The 18,304-nt window shown below is 37.1% G+C and overlaps 1 protein-coding gene across 2 annotated transcripts in view; it reads right to left on the bottom strand.

The window, feature by feature from the left end:
- Positions 1 to 18,304, bottom strand: part of LOC131681538 (uncharacterized) — a 516,112-nt gene that overhangs the window by 305,157 nt on the left and 192,651 nt on the right. The gene's annotated exons all lie outside the window — the stretch shown is intronic.

Here is an 18,304-nt window from a genome sequence, read left to right on the forward strand (position 1 = left end):
TGTCGAAAATTACAGAGTTATCTCATTATTAAACTGTCTCTAAAATTTTCGAAAAGCTGGTCTACAACATCACGTATGTAGCTGCATCCCACATTATTTCGTAGTATCAACACGGGTTTGTTACGAAACGATGAAAAATTTCTAACCTGAAAGCTTACACTTCTATGTTGTTTTCCGGCGTCGAGAAACGTCATCAGGTGGAAGTAATTTATATCGATTTTTCGAAAGCTTTCGATAAAGAACCGCACAACATTGCAAGCCTCAAATTAAAACGTTTAGGATATCTCACCTGGCTGACTAACTGGTTGCAGTCTTATATTTCCGATCGCTCTGCTTTCGTGAGTATAAAAAACACGCGCTCAAACACATTCAGAACACCCACAGTTGTCCCGCTAGGCAGTCATCTGAGACCGCTTATTTTTATTTTATTTATTAACGCTATCTTTAGTCGGATCATGTCTGGGAAGTTGCTATACGCGGACGGTCTCAAAATCTTCCGAACTATCGCTTCGGCACTTGACGCCGTAGTACTTCAAGAAGATATCCGAATTATTCAAGAATGGTGCACGTTTAACGCAATGGAACTCAATGTTAATAAATGCAAAGTAATTAGTTTCGGACGGTTGCTTACTCTAGGACGTTATGAATACAGCCTACAAGGCACCACCGCGGACTTCGATGATTTCTACGCACTAAAAGGATTTAATTGTACCCTGATCAGAAGTGTTCTAGAACGTATGTTTTGTGCTATTCGCTCTCAAGAAACTTCCTTGGAATGATCCAGTTATATTGCCTCCTTGCGCCGATAGATGTATGCTACTCGGTCTGCAGAATCTGGCGACTCGCCGTATCTTCCTGCCAAAAATTTTTATTTTCGATTAGCTGTCAGGTAACAGCGACAGTCCAGATCTTTTCTCGAGCGTTAATTTTTATGCGCCTTCCCGTGTTCTTCTAATCCCCACTCTATTGTGGATCCCTAGACAGCGTACTGCATATTGATAAAATAATCCACTGGAAAGATGTTGCCGCAGATTTAACGAAACTTCTTCATTGTTTGATTTTAACATTTCCATGCATAGATATAAGTTATTAATAAGAAATATATAGTTTTAAAAGGTATACCGAAGATTGGAAATAAAATAAAAAAGTACTTGTGTGAGTATTATAAAGTACTTATGAACTTTTTTACATTTTAATGACATTCAATTAGCTAGAGATTACTGGGTAGGGAAAGTTATGAAAATTAGATCCATAGTATTCAAGTGAGACCAAGGATGTGAAGTAAACAGATCGGAAAACTAGAAGTGGCAGAGTCATTAGAACAGGCTTAATATCGTACGGGCTTAATCTTTGTCTTCTGTTAATGAGGGTCGAAGACAAAGATTAAGCCCGTACGATATTAGGCCTGTTCTAATGACCCTGCCACTTCTAGTTTTCCGATCTGTTTACTTCACATCCTTGCTCTCACTTGAGTACTATGGCTCTAATTTTCATAACTTTCCCTATCCAGTAATCTCTAGCTAATTGAATGTCGTTAAAATGTAAAAAAGAAAATGTGACTAACATAGTCGAAGGAAAAAAGTACTTATGAACATTTTTAATCAACGGAGTTATAACCTTCGCTCCACAACATAGTTTTTTCATCGCTTGCGGTGAACGCGAATCGTTCCACTGACAAATATGGAGCTAAAAGAAACGTCAATTTTAAGCACTCATTAGTGATTTAACGAAGGGTTTCGAAACAATTGGTTCAAGAATGGTGACTATATTTCCTACAAAATTAGATATTGCGAACCTTCTATTTTTTTGCCTTAGGATGGTGCATATAAAAAACCTTTGTTTAATCACTAGCTATTGCAGAGGCAACGCGTTCCACCGTCAATCTGTTCAATATACCACCAAGACCCTTAAAACATCACAATCGTCTCTATGAGACGTTTCTGTTCAGCTGATTCTTTCGACGTCGATTTCATCCAACATCTAACGAATAGAATGAAAAATGTTCGTTGACAGAAAATTTCGCTGAAGCTGACCCAAACAAATTTGTTGTCAAATCTCACCAGTGAATTGTTCAACAAACTTTTTGTAGAATGCATAATTTACCGTAGAAAAAGAACAAAAAATATATAACATATCCGAGGAGATTGCCATTTAATTAGAATTGAAAAATATTTCTTAACAGAAACATAAGCAATACAACCATGTATAAAGAGATTAAAACTTATATATCGTTGTATGATTTGAATTAACTTGCAATGTAGAATCTTATTTCCTATACACCAAAAATTATTCGTCCTTCTGTTTAAGAAAGATTGAAACATTTGTCAACCAGTTTAAGAAAATACCTTAATTCTTTCAAATTTGATAGAAATTTAAATGTTGTATTTTCCTCGCAAATTATCGTAGCAAACAGGCATTTAACATCCACGCGTTCATGATTAGAACAACCCCTGATTTGAGTTTGTCTGTTTTACACATTCAGTAGACATATTTTTAGCAAGTAAATGCAAAGATCAAACGATTTCTTTGACGCATCTGTAGACGGTTCATTGCTATATTTAAACCAACCAAATACATACGCGCTTGTAACTGTATGTCCCAGGGGCAGAAACATCTTGTTAGGATACCCAAGAAAAAAAAGTTCGACCAACAGCTATGAACGTACGGCGCAAGGTGTTCGAAAATTATAAAGCGCTCTCGTTTTGCACACACCTCCAACGCCCATATGTACATCACAACAATGCACGCTGGTTCAATATTTGATTTGAACCGGTGCAAAAGAGAATAGAAAGAGCCTCGCCCATGCCACTCACGTTGCTATTCTAGCCGTCGCTCACGCAGCTGCTCCCTCTAGAGTATACGGTGAGAGTACGAGATGCGTGCATGTTTCTGGTTGAACCGGTCATAGGAAAGCACTACTGGAGACGCTAGGTTGATTTATCGTTCAGATCAAATTATCGAACTTCAAGGTTCGGAGATTATTACTTTCATTAAAAGTAGCTTACGTGCTACTGCTGTAATGTTAACGCAAAATTGGTTTTGGGTCGTCTTATTGTTCCTACTTGTTCAGTGAACAGGTTGAACGTACCGACGCGTCGCCTCTGCTATTGTAAGTCTAAGGGAATTCAAAATATATTGTGCGGTCACTTTTATAAAAAGTCGATATTGAAATAATTGCGTTGAGGTAGCGTGTTATCAAGAGCTGCAAATTCTGTTCTAGTTTTCAGATCGCCTTAAAACTTAGAATAAACGCTATTAAAGATATGCACTTGAAATATACTCAATATTATGTTTATTTTGCACAGTTCTTCTGCCTACTGTTGCCGGATTAATTTCAAAACTCTGTAAATTATCGCGGCTAAAAAGGCTAATGGCTAATCATTTCGAAAAAGATAGAATATCTTAATAATTTTTTTATAACAATTAATAAACACTTCTTTAGAGCACTCATAAATCCTTACAGGCTTATATCAGGCCATCATTTTGAAAAAGCAAGAATATCTTAATACATTTTATTACAATGAATGAACACTTCTTTAGAGCACTTATTAACACTTACACGCTTATACACCCGAAATGAATAAATGTCATCTGTCAATACTTCTTTCTTTCTCCCTCTCTTCTGAAAACTGAAGGATCTATGAAGCTCTATGAAGGATACGAAAAATAATGCTAAATTTTCCTGTAGACCACGTGAAATATCCACATCCCAAATATAACAAATATTGTAAATAAATAAACAATATTCAATTTGACACAATCAAATCACATTCGTTACTGACTAGGTCGTGTCCAAGTATTTCTCTAATGGGATGAGCATTTTTGTAAGTATTACCACATAAAACAGACATTTGGGCTAGAACAAAATTTCTCTCTAAATATTTTTCTTTCTTTCTTTTCTGTGTGAACTTTCAAATTGATAATCGTTGGAAATCAATGTTTCACTATTACCATCTATGCAACTGTGCATGACAGCGGCACTCGAAAAACTTGTTTCAAACGTCTAATCTATTCGGAATTTCAATAGTGGGTTAAACGTCTGTTATCTGTGATATTCGGCCAAATAACAACATTCAACCAAACGGCATTCCGTCAAACGGTATTCGGTCAAACGGCATTCCGTCAAATGGCATTCGGTCGACCGGCATTCGATTGAACGGCATTCGGCCAGACAACATTTGTAAAAACTGCATTCGGCCAAACGGCATTCTGCATTCGGCTGCATTCGGCCAAACGGCCCGTTCGACCAAACGCCCCGTTCGACCAAACGGCCTCTTCGACCAAACGGTTCGTTCGACCAAACGGCCCGTTAGCCAATAAGCATTCGACCAAGCTGGCTCCCATTTGGCCAAGTGACCCTTTCGACCAAAATGCAGTTGGCCAAATAGCGTACGGCCAAACAACATTCGGCCAAATGGCTTTCGGCCAAATGACCGGACACCATTCCTTTGACGTCATTAGCATTTGCATTAAACCTTTGAGACAATAATCTTAATGGTGTAATATTTCTTGAAAGTTTTCACTTGGTGGTTCTGGAGGTCGCCGAGAATGAATATGAAATCCGAAAAACTCCACGTGAACGCCTACGTGGAATTACACGTTAAACTTCACTTAGAATTTCACGTGGAATTTTACGTGAAGTTCCACGTAAAATTTGAACTGGAAATATGCGTGAAATTTAACCTGGTATATCATGTGGAATTACTTGAGAAATTCAAAGTGGAATTGTAGTGTAATTACACGCGTAGTTCCACGCGTTTTAATGGCTTATTACACTATAATTCCGCGTAATGTTCTACGCGTAATTTCACATACAATTTCACGCGCACTTCTACGTGAAACTCACGGGGAATTTCACCTGGAATTCATCGCGGAATTTCACGCGGAATTCACGTGGAATTCACGCGGAGCGTCATGTGAAATTTCACATGAAATTCCGCGCATAATTCCACGTGAAAATTTAAGTGTAATGCAACGTGAAATTCCACGATAAATAACACGTGAAATAAGTTTGAAATACTTGTGTAAAAATCTATTGAAAATCATAAGGGACTACGTGTGACTGCACTAATAAATGAATAATAGTTTGAAGGAATTCCACGTAAAATTCTACGTGAAACTCCATATGAAGTTCCACGTAAAACTCCAAGTTTAATTTCATGTGGAATTCCACGTAGAACTGCACGTGGGATCTCACGTGAAATGTGTAGTTACCAGAATCGGAAAATGTTTTTTTTTTCATTTGCCAAAATCAGGCGAAACTGACGAAAGAACGAAGCTTCTTTCCATAGGGACGATCCATAAATGACGTAGCATTTTTGAGTGATTTTTAACACCCGCTCCTCCATCGTAGCATTTCATCACAAACCTCTAAATACCCCCCCCCCCCCCCTGATAGTTACGTAGCTTGACGGTAATTCTCCCCCCCTTGTCCCGAAAAAAAAATAAAAAACTATGTTAGTTATTCCCCTTTTAAAAAGCTACGTAGCATGACATGACCCCCTACCCCCCTGTCGTCACACATCATCACAAAATACAATACTCCCTCCTCCCCATATAATGCTACGTCATTTATGGATGATCCCATACCACTAGCACTTAGCGAAATCGAAAATGAGACAACGGGCTAGGACAAAGCAAGCATGTAGCAGAGCGTTTTCATTATTCTCTTCGCACGCTCGTTTTCGCTTTGAGATTCAGAATGATATTGGTACATTCGACATTGAACTTACTGCTAGGGAAACGAACATACACTAGCAATGATATTCGTTTGTCGATGCTCGATTCTGTAGATTTGCGAGCTAATGATGGTAGTGTAAGACGGAAGCCTGATCGGTGTGTATATTTCTTATTTTAACTATGTTCTAGTTGCATTATTAGATCACATTGCATTAATTTCATTTAATGAATAAGAATCGCAAATTACTGAGCATGCATCAAAACGAAATTGCAACTTCGGATTGTCATAGGAAAACGAAAGTCGCTGCTGCTGCTACTCGTTTTCGTAGAATCGAGAGAGGAGGGGACATCGCCTTTATTGTTTTATTTTTTCATGCAATTAACGACGAAAGAGGCAGGGAAAGGACGAAGATGAATTCTCTGAATTTCATCGTTCATTGAATAGGCATGAGAATTTTAAGCTCTGGTAATTACACGTGGAGATTTATGGCAGATTTCACGTGAAATTTCGGGTAGAGCTAAACGTAAAAAATTGACGCGAAAATACACGTGGAATTATTCGTGAAATCCACGTGTGATTTATACGTATAATTACATACGTAGAATAACCCGTGAAAATACCTGAGTCTGCGGTATTCCCGGACAAGCGCAACAGTAACTTATTACCTCCGTATTTAACATTGCCGTTTACTAATTCTCTTCAGAAAACCGCGTGAATCGTCCGAGAACGAATTTTTTAGGAACTATAATTTTTTAGGAACGAAGGAAAGGTATTCAAAGCGATTTTTATGTATTTAATCGATTGTTGGCCGAGTAATTGCCATATCGTCTCAAATACAGATAAAATAAGTAAATAAACCACGTACTGATTCCACAGAGCGAAATATCGAAATTTTTTATATTCCACATCTGAAAAGCAAGCTTGCAGTTTGTCAGAAACACGAATCCAGTAGTTGTAGTAAAAGACATGGACATGTAATTTTAGACAATATTAAACCTTATCTTAATAAATATATCATCATCAATTCCAAATGCAAGACTAACTGAAAGTATTGTGAAAATGTTCTATTTGACTAATTTCATTATTTTTCAATCAAAATTGTATAGAAATCGTGTCGATGATTTGAACCTTAGGAATGGAAATTCGTAAAAGATCAAATTATTGTACATTTAGTAGTGTAGTCCTGCGTCAACAGTTCGCACAACCCCATAGGGCTGCCCCTTGCAGATTTGAGTATTTTTTACACAAATGATTTAGACTTCCGTCTAATTGTGCGATTTTCTTTAAAAATTCAATCCTAGGTAATCAAAATACGGAACACATTTCAACGTCTTAAGTGATTCTCACTTTATTCTCACATCGTTCACCGGGTATTAACCTACTCTCTCTTCCACCTCTGCCACCACCACCGTAAAACGTGATCGTATTGTGAGTTCATTATTTCGAGGCTGCCTGGAACAAACAGAACTCTTGAAACGAATCGATTTAAAAAAAAGTCAATTAAATTCTCTTAATGAATATTGAACATTGCAGTTGTCATCGGTAGTGCCGATAGCGCAGCGCCCGAACCGACTTGGTCACAGTTGCATTGCTCGGGAAATACGACGAAAGAGTTCATTAGCGATGTTAATTTATGTCCCGCACTCGGTAATAGTTTTGACTACTCGGCTTGGGCGGCTCTTCTAGTGCTTGTTTGCCGGTAAAACGGCAATGGGATAGGTGAATAAGTTGTAATCGAAAGAAAGAGAAACTTTAACCTGTTGACTATTTATCAGCCGGTGGGACTGGTGGGGTGTAAGCTTCCTGGAAATGAGTTGTCATTTCCATAGATTTATTTTTAAATAGATTACGTTATTTTGGGAGTAACCACATAGGAACACACAGCTAGTTGTTTCCTTATTTGGTCGGTGATAAGTCAGACCGGACGGTCGCAAAACATAAAAAAATGAGATAATGATAGCACTGGCTGCAGAACTTCTTCATCTACATTAGACTTTTGCCAGATTTGAAATATGTGACAGTAAGCAGGAGTTATGGCGAAAACTTATTTCCGATTATAATGTAAAGGATGCTGCGATTCAAACTTTTAACTCGTTTTTCTCGAAATCAATAAATTGTCACTTAGTCCGCTCTGACTTAACACCGACAATTTGTGATCGAAATACCAAAGAAATTTCATACTTTAGAGACTCATCTAAAGATCGATGTATGAAGGGAGGTATACTAAAACTAGATTAATATATTATGTAGTGAAAAACGAAAGTTCATCCTTCCAAACAATACTGTTTTTTTTACTTGGAAATATGTAGATTAGTTATCGAAAACGAATAAAATCTATTCGAAATATTATTAGCAAATAAACACGTGATCATCGCTTACACAATTCAATAAGATGGAACAAACAAAGCCTGAGCCCGGTTGTAAATCAAATTATGTATAATTAATTCCAAACACATAAAATGAACAGCCAAACATCATCGATACCATTCGCGACCTGATGACCTCATCTGATCTCAATAAAAATATAATCGACACACCTCCACGCGCAGGCACTCTTATATCAGAGCCACGCGTATCGCAAACACCAAACAGCTGGATCATCAGGCTGCCACCGCTGCGTTCATAAACTAACACCCGCCAACTGCTGCTACTCGTACGATATGATCCGTCAGTCACCTTCATTCAGACGTGGCTGGGATTAAAATATTCCCATAAAGTTTCTCTTTGACCTTGACTGCTGCTGCTTGACATGCATACACATATGCTCACAATTCCCACAAAGCATTCACTGGCAACACTGTGGATGGTGGATCACCATTCTCCAGCTGAGCGAATTGCGTTAACCAGGAGAATGACTGAAGAAAAATTCGATTCGCTTTTCATTATGCAAATTTTCATATTCTGCTAAGCATACCAACGAGTTTCGATTTTATTGTAACCGGTAAGGAAGGTAGCTTATAATAACAGTTGACTAATCTGGCGACACGAGTTGCGTCCGTGCACTGCATCATACTGAGAGCGAACCTAAGACGCTATGTTTTATCGGGTGGTTCGATTCTATCGTCGACTGCCTTAACTGACTGACGGAACGGACAGTTGTTCGATTATGACGCGGTTGTTTGACAAGTTTGGATTGGTGTTTATAAGCAGTGTGAAAGGGAATGCGATAAGATAAACGACTACAATCACGATCAGCTTGACTTGTTTTCGCTAATTTATTTCGTATTATTCATTCTAGATAGCTTTGCAACGACCGTCGCAACAGAGTGGACACGGCGCTGTAAAAGGATAGGTAAGCGGTAAGGAAGTGCCTTGGTATCTAGCCTTCAATAACATCGATAATACGATGATGTAACCCGGAGACGTTTCTATAATGAAAGACAACTAGCTTAGATATGTCACTCACTCACACTCGGTAAACAGATATCTTGGAGCTACCGCAGCTGGACGAACACTTTACCACGGCTCCACTGGAGAAATAACAGACAATGAACGTTTACTTACAGATTGCCGTCAATGTGGCAACTTGTTTACACATATCCAATGGATATTTTGCTCCTCGTACCTTTGATTGTTGAATTGATTGTGATGTGATGGAGCGGGATAAGAAATAATTATAAAATCCAAAACATGTTTCTAATGACAGATTGTGCAAAGTACCGTCAAATAGTAGCAGTAGCTTAAGGGGGTAAAGGTTTCAACGTGAAAAAAAACTTTTTTTTGCGGATTTTTTTAGAACTTGGCGTGAAGCAAACTTATCAAAACTTTTGTACATTATAGTGTAGACGGATTCCATGAGAAACCGGCCGACCGCAAAATATGACCATCGTCGATTCGAACGAAACTTTACATTTGTGTTCGGTTTATGAATCTCCATGATTTTTTCTAGCAATTTCAATATTCTGATACAAGAGCAATTTTTCAAAACGGCGTAGACGTTTCTACGTGCAATAATTTCAAGATTTTTTGTTCGATTACACTATTTTATACAGTAAAACTATTATCAAAGTTGCGAGATCGTGAGCGTCAGGAATGTAATGCACCTTAGAGCAAATAAAGAGAAGAATAAAAAACGCTCTTTGCACCTTTCATGCGAACCACCGCTCTTCTCTTTAACAATAAACCTCTTCACTCCGATGTGTGTTGCTCCCATTCGTGCATTCCACTCCATAGCTGCACACCTCAAAGAGTAGAAATAAAGAGGCTCTTTAGTTTGAATCTTGGTCCCACGCGCACAGAAGCAGGGAAGGCAACCTAAAAACATTTTAAAAACGTTCTTCCGATCAAACTTTATCTGAATTGTAGTTTGATTCGCCTTCCTGCCTGCTTGCCAGTGAGGGGAGGCACAAACAAGTGGCTTTTCAAGGTGACTCTTTGAACGAAATTGTGCAGCTCTTGGTGCACAGATCTTTCTCTTTTTCGTTTTCAAGTTTCTCTTTGTGCGGTCGTTCTGCACATCGCAGTGTTTTTGTGCTGCTCTTTTTCATCGGTGTATTTCGATCTTTGTGGCACTTTGTGTTAGCAAATAACAAGCCTAGTGAGCGTAGGTGTGTGTGGAAGATCGTCCAGGACTCAAGCACAGTTTATAAAGAACAGTTGCGCAAAGACTGAAGCAAATCTACCTATTGAACAGTCAAAACGTCTACCTATCGGACACGAAGAATAACAATGCTCGAATGCGTGGGGAGTATCGTTATTATGTGATTATAATTATGAGAAAAAAAATCAATGATGTAATATTAACATTATTTAAAACCAGGAATATTTCGCTTAATGACAATTATTAAAAAATATATGTTCACTGATATTCAAATTTGGCACTATTTCAAACACCGGAACAGCTCTGGGTAATGTTAATAATTTTCCACCGACAGTGAGAATATGAAGGTATTTCTCATAGTTAAAGTGCAGCTAAAATTTTGACAAATTTGTGTATGCATTCCACTTATACATATGTACTTATTCAAATTTATCTTACGCTGCAAATTCGATTGTTTTTTGTCACACCCCAATCAGACGACAAGCGGCAAAAATCAATGCATTTCGTTCTTAGTTGCGGATCAGTTGAGAACCGGAAAAAGCTTAAATTCTTTATACGATGTTATTTATCGTACTGATTTTTACAAAATAAAACTAAACACTTAATTTTAAATTTTTAAATGCGCAAAGTTAACTTCTAACTGAAGCGTTCGGGTGAAGTCATTTGAAATTTAACTAAAAATAAAAGGTTGCCAAAATTTAAAAAAGACCAATTATTGGTCCAATGTTGCCAATCCTCTTTACGCAACTCTACTATTAAAAACTCTGGACTCAAGGACTCAAGCGTTTGTATGTTCACGTGTTTGTCGTGTATGCTAGCACGTATGTGACTTCGCATGTATAAAGTAGACTTCGTAACCATGCGGCCTTTTGAATATTCGCGTGTGTTCATGAATGATCGCACGAATCGTGAACACGATACTTAACCCTTTATAAGGCAGTGGCAACTATATTTCCACCTTTTCGTTTCGTTCATAACGCACAAATATGAAGTGAGAAGTGTTCCAACATTGTGAAATATACTTGTTAGGAGTCTGGCAACTCTTCTTATTTCTTTTTATTTTTATTTATACAGTGAAAAGTGTCAGATTATTGAAAAGTTTTTTTTTCAAAAAATGCGCCGATTTCCTTCTGGACAATAAAATTAGATATATTTTGAAAAAAATACTCTATACCCTATAAGTTGGTGATGCAAATTTGTGAAATCAACTTTTTTAAATCCAAAAATTGGGTTACGAGTGGTAAAAATTGCAAAGAAAAAAATGAAATGAATAAATGAACATCTGTAATCTGTGGTCTCATTTTTCAACTTATCCTCAGAAACCAGGGGATATTTACTGTTAATCAGGTGATAACCAGTAACCTACCTTAATTTCTTTCTGAATTTCCGATCCTAAATTTGATCACAATGTAGCTTAACTAAAAAGTAAGAAGTCGTACTCAAAGCTTCTACACACTTAATTTTGTTCTGTCGAATCCCGGATTTTTTCGCAATTTTTACCGAGTTTTACACAGCCGAGCTCTCAGCTAACAAAGCTTTACCGAGATCTCAGTAGAAGTGACGTTTTGTTTTGCTGAAATGCGGAAAATATATCGCAGGAAATCAGTAAATTGAAGCCACTTTGTTGAGCTATCAGTTGAAAAAAAATACTGAGTGTTCAACTGTGCTGAAATTACCGAACTGTGTTGAGTGCGTATGTGATATAATTACTTTAATGGAAAAATCCCGCATCAAGAATTTAGTTTTTTACAAAATTTGAGCTAAATTGAACCATTTCAAACACGTGTTCAAAGCGATTGAAGTTTTATGTGGGAAATACATGTATTTTTTGAACGATTTTAGATGAAAATTGAAAACTTTTTTGAAAATGATCGAAATGTTTTGGTAGAATTTGAGCACACTAAGAAGGTTTAAAAAATATTTGAATCAAAGATAATAAGAACAATTTTTTTTTCAAAGAACCAAAATTTTAAAAAAAGTATTTGTTAAGGATTCGAAAACTATACGTTTCAAACCTTGCCTTATGTACTCAAGCTCCGCCAAGTTTCAAAATTTTTCAATCACTTTCAAATAAGTTCATTTTTCGCATATAACGTATGAAAAAACCGGTTTATATGGAAACACCGAGAAAAGATATGTCCTCGAGCAGGAATTGAACCTGCGACCTCCCAGTTTCTAGTTGGGTGCGTTAACCACTCCACCATCAAGATTTGGCCCAATCGATGAGAGGGAGAGATGACGATCTGCTTCTAGGAGACATTGGGGGTCGATAGGTCAATTAGGAGCACACCAAAAAATAATGAAATTTAAACGACATGTAAATCAATACGAATGTAAACATACGACGATTGAATCAAAAATTTGATTGAAAATTACGTTAAAATCAATTGGAGCATCAAACAGCATACAATTTTACACTTTCATTCGTGTAATATTACATGTCATCCATTTTACAGCAGTATTCGAGTAAAAATACATTGAAGTGCATTGGATTTCCGTTTAAAGAAACTGTAATTTTCAATTCGCGTGTAAAGTTATAATAAAATTAGATGAAGAAAGCACGACAAGTCGTGTGTAATTGTGGTGGAACTTAATTTTACATTTATATTCATGCTCCAAATATGTGCATGAAAATAAGTTTAAAATTACAAAATATTTTTTTCTGTGAGGAATTGGAGGCTGCCGCGGTAATCACGATACTATTGGGAATTTGTGATGACATCATCACAGTTCCTCGATGGCGGAGTGGTTAACGCACCCAACTAGAGACTGGGAGATTGCAGGTTCGATTCCATATCTTTTCTCGGTGTTTCCAATAAAAAGGTGAATTTTCACCGTTTCGTCATTCTCACCGTTCCGGTCATTCTTTCTCAGTCTGTTTTCCAGTGGACACGTTCATAAAAATCCTTAAGAAAGGAAAAAAAAACAAAGACGCGCATCAAACCAAAGGAATGTATAAACTCCACCCTATGCTGTTGTTGTTGTTTGTTTATTAGGACCCTTTAAACGCAGAGCGTTCATTCAAGTCCTTTCCACCCTATTCTTTGCCTACTTAACGAAAGGCCGACGACTCATCATACTCTTACATAGGTGTCTCAAACACAATATCTACGATACGCTCCACGCAAATGATGTGATCTGCAAAGCATTGTTTGTTATCTAATTGTTTCGTTAGTCTTCGAGTATACGGTCACTCAGAAAAGAAAAGATCTTATTTAGTTTTCAAGTTTCTTTTTAAACTCTGGGCAGCCGGCTACTGAGAGTAACCTATGTTTTCTAAATAAGGCCATTTGACCTCCAACGGCCAGCCTATTTTAGGCAACAATATTTAAACAGATTCCTTATTTCAACTCCACGATATATTTATTGGGTTGAAAGCCACTATATGATAACACGTAGTACGGACAAAAAGCTATGATAGCGCGAACTACTTCAGAATTATAAAATATTCCCTATTCTTTATATCGGGTATATGCGATAATAACGACCATCGAAGGGCATTACAAGGTATTGATAACCTAATGCACGACTACGTAACTTAAAAGTAGAAATTGGATTCTAAATGGAGAAGCGGCGGATTTTCAATATTTATTGATTCGTGATCATCACCACTAATCAAACTAAACTTTTCTCCGCATCTACAAATAGCCTGCTGGATCAGAAGATTTGAGAAAATTCCAATATAATCTTCGTTCGAACATTCTCATTTTTACTTCTCATTTCGAGTCATGTAAATATTATCAAATTCGGTTAGCTCATAAATATTTTGAACTCTTGAATATCTATTCATGAAACTAGAGTCAATTGCATCTTGAAAATATACAATGAAAATCAAATTGACAAATTTCGCGCTAAATCGTATTCGGAGTTAGCAGCCCTCTCTGATTTTAATCAAACTTTCTGTACATGAAGACATTATCACAAAAAGCCATTTTGCATACTTTGTTTTTCCAAAAATGATCTAGACTGTCTTTTGAAAAGGGTCAAACTTTTTTTACCAATTTTTTTCAAGTGGCCGTAGTCAAAAATTGACAAATCCTACAAAAAATGTTGTAGGAGTGATTTTCACAAAATTAGTCAAATTTTTGAATAAAAATATTGAAAAAATTCTTCAATGACTCCTACTCCTATTTACTAAAAAACCCCATCTTTGATTTGGATGAAATTTTTTTAAAACCACCTAGATTATGTTCCCCATCTACCGCCAAAAATTCAAGTTGGACACTTTCAAGGAAAAAAGTTATTTAAAAAAAATTTCCTTGTCCAAACTGATTTTTTTTATCGAAAACTAAACCAATGAAAGTCATAATCATCTCAGAATCCAATAAAAACTCAGTTTGTGAGAAATTATCTAATTTAGCAACTAAATATATTTTTATTAATCAAGAATACCATTGAAATGAGTTTATGCCATTAAACAAATATTCCATTATTACTTCTTTATTTTCTTGTTTAGTACTAGGAAGGATCACGTGAAAAACCCTTTAATGTACAAATGCTTGAGTCCTTCGCGACAATCCACGGCACCTACACGCACGAATTTTCCCGAACATGATAACATCCCGATGATCAGGTGAACGTCTCAGCGCTTATCAACTTTCAGACGCTCTCTCAAGCGTCAACCTAACAACTCCCGCGCTCGCACGATATTGAATCAGTCACTTCCGGAAGTTTCTATCTTTGGTATCACTAGACTAGGTCCATGCCTTTAATTAAATCAATTAAAAAAGAAAGCTCTCATATCCAACACATTCCATGGCGACATGACCGGGAACTTCAGTGATGTGGAAGATCTTACTTTCTTCTAGCATCTAAACCGTACACCGAAAATTAAGTATAAGATTCACAGTTCGCGCGCGATCACCCAAGAACACACGCGAATGGCACACGGTTATAAAATCGAATTTATACATGCGAAGTTACATACACGTTAGCATATGCAACATACAAACGCGCACACGATTAAACACTTTAGCGTACAAATACTCGAGCCCTTCGCGATGATACACGCGATCGCAAAATCTCTACGCCCGCGCATACCTGAACCGTACAATGAATATCACATTCAGAATCACGCCCCGCTGCAATTAGCCTTAAGCAGTGTTTTAGTAGGCAACGTTGCCTGTCTCGTCTGTAATTGTAGTGTTTGATTCTGACGGGGTGCCCTTCCGAGAACCGAGCTCCACAACTCCAGTAGTGCAACTCTCGAAAAAAAGATTTTCAAATATTTTAGTTCCACAAAACTATGTTACTATGTTTTTGTTTTAAAAAAGGCCTACCTTGTATTCCCCCTAGGTTGAGGGGTTTGACGGTATTGCAAACATCATCATCATGGTTATTGCATTACGCCTCGATAGTAATGCATCGAGGAGACCGAGAGAGCTAACGGGCTTTTTTAACTTTGCAGTTTTTTCATACTTCGCACCTGCTCAAACAAGCGACCATTAGTCTGTGTTGTTGGACATGGCTCGCAGTGGAGGCCATTGTGTGTCGATTTATCGGTCGACTTCGTCATCATGCTAATTATTTTAAAACTTGTAAAAGTAGAAGCCTATTAGTGTTAATTAATTTTTGTGCTCATTTGAAAGTTTACATTCAAGTTTGTTATGAGTATATACCAAATTCGGTACTGATACTTTTTACATGCATCAGGCAACTGGCTGTTAGGAAATTGGATTCTAAGATGATTATGATTTTCATTGGTTTACTTTTCGATACAAATACACTGAAAAAATCAGTTTTGACAAGGAAAAGTTTATTTCAAATAACTTTTTTTCCTTAAAAGTTCCCAACTTGAGTTATTGACGGTAGGCAGGGAACATAATTATTGGTTGAAAAAATTTGACCCTTTTCAAAAGACAGTCTAGATCATTTTTGGAAAAACAAAGTATGCGAAGTGGCATTCTGTGACAATGTCTTCATGTACAGAAAATTTCATTAAAATCTGAGAGGGTGCTGCCAACATTTGTTCGAGTTGGCGCGAAATTCGTCAATTCAATATCAATGATTCGTCCATCGCGGTCGAATACAATAACAATTTTGAAAAGTTGATAATGAAATCAATTCCGCATCAAACACAATATAAATGAAACAGGATGTTTCATTTATTTTGTGTTAGATTTGGAATTGTTGTCACTAACAAGTTTTCAAAATTGTATTGCTTTTAGTTACTATCTCAATTCATTAAAACTAATACATTTACGTTATAATCTTTTAAGTCCCTCCTGAAATAAAATTTTGGCTCCAGACAAGAATTTAAGTAAATTTTTAAGCTCACTAGTGCCACCAATCGTAATAAATCGAAAATAATGTCATCACCCAAAGGAGGGCCTGTCATTGATATGCAACTTTCAATCAACAGCTTTAGCGCCGCTCCAAGTAAACCTTATAGATAGTAGATGCTTGTCTCGAACAATGCCAAGCCAGTTTCCAGACGTTAGTAAAATTAGATCAACCTGTTATTACTTATAATACCCGTAAGATATGAAATCTTTCATTCATTGCAAAGCCTAGTCAGCTTAATTTACAATAGATTAGATTACACCAAACTTGAAAAGTAGCCTGATCCTAATCGCGCAGTAGCAATTAGTTTTGATTCTTGTGAATGTAATCCTGTAAGTTTCCATTATCAGTCAGATTTGTCTATTTCACATAATTATTATCAGGGAACAGTAACAGTAAACAACTGAAAGACGCAGCAGATAGACGGAACCGATAACTGACCGAAACCAACTTTCTTCGACTTGAACTTGGATTGAATATACCGTCGAACTAACAGCAAAACTATGTTTGTAATTTCAACAACATAACTTAACGTAAAACCGTCAAGGTGCGGAAAGTGAAGCATCTGCGAAAATGCGGAAGAGAACTTGGAATGGTGTTCTACCGCGTTCTCTCCGCTTTTACTTTGGAACAAAAACCAACGATCGAAACGTTTGGACGTTACAAAAAGTGTTCGCTTAAATTTATCTAACTGAATAGTCGCTTCGCTTACCGTCCGCAAGTATGACACCAAAATTGCTTTCAGTGTGTGGCAATGTGCCTATTTGCACCATACAAGTAAGGAGGTTACATAATTTTGTGAATTACTCGACCCACAACCGATTAAATGCAGCTAGACTAGTTCGTTTCTAAGCAACATAAAAATAACAAAAAATGGCATCGATACTGTGAAATGAACGTGTTTGAGACGAAATGAGAGATGACACCCCCAAGATCACAGACGTTGCTCTATCCAGTGACGTCTAATGGATTGGGTGAAAATGGGATCAAAACCCTAGTAAGCCATACTTCGCCACTTGATAATTGACGGTCTCAACTGGTAACCTGTCTGTCTCCGGCGGCACTTATTTTGAGTTTGCTAACTTTTCCTACAGTCTAAATATCTTGCAAATATAAATACTGGTCAAAGCCATCGTTCATCGTATAACGGTGTCTCGGGACGTGGAATCTGATACTGTTGCACACAACACTCATTCGGATCTGACCTTTTCAACGCAATAAGTACAAAACTTTATACAAGCAGACGTAAAATTAGTTGGCTACTTTATTCTTTCAAATGTTCACTCTTCTTAGACATTGTGAAACAGAAGTTGATCGTACTGCATCTGCTCTGAATATGATCCTTCTACAGGAAAAATAAGTATTGACAAAAATGGCTATATTCTAACCAGATCCATGTGTTACAAAATCTCTAGCTAAAACTGGTTTGTAGTGTGCATCCAATGACCGGGCAGCCGTTGAACCTGAGGTAATCATTAACGTGCCTTCAGCAAACAACCTTTCCGATGTCATTATCAATCCCAACGTACACGTATATCAGCTACTACCTTTGCCGCTTACTTCTCGCAAGAGTAGCTCTCGATGGAAGCGAGGTACAGTGATTCAATACCAGACAAAATTTGGTCAAAACCTGAAATATTAAAGGAATTGCCATTTGTTAATTATTTCAACTATGTAATTATATTCTTCCTAACCTAACATGCGTGGATTTAACATCAGAAATCGAACTCAAACTTCTACGAGTAGCTATCATTCATTCACGAAGCCTAGGACACTACGAGCCGACTATGCTTGCTGTAATG

Source organism: Topomyia yanbarensis, chromosome 2 (assembly GCF_030247195.1).
Source record: "Topomyia yanbarensis strain Yona2022 chromosome 2, ASM3024719v1, whole genome shotgun sequence".
In the NCBI taxonomy this organism is placed as follows: domain Eukaryota; kingdom Metazoa; phylum Arthropoda; class Insecta; order Diptera; family Culicidae; genus Topomyia; species Topomyia yanbarensis.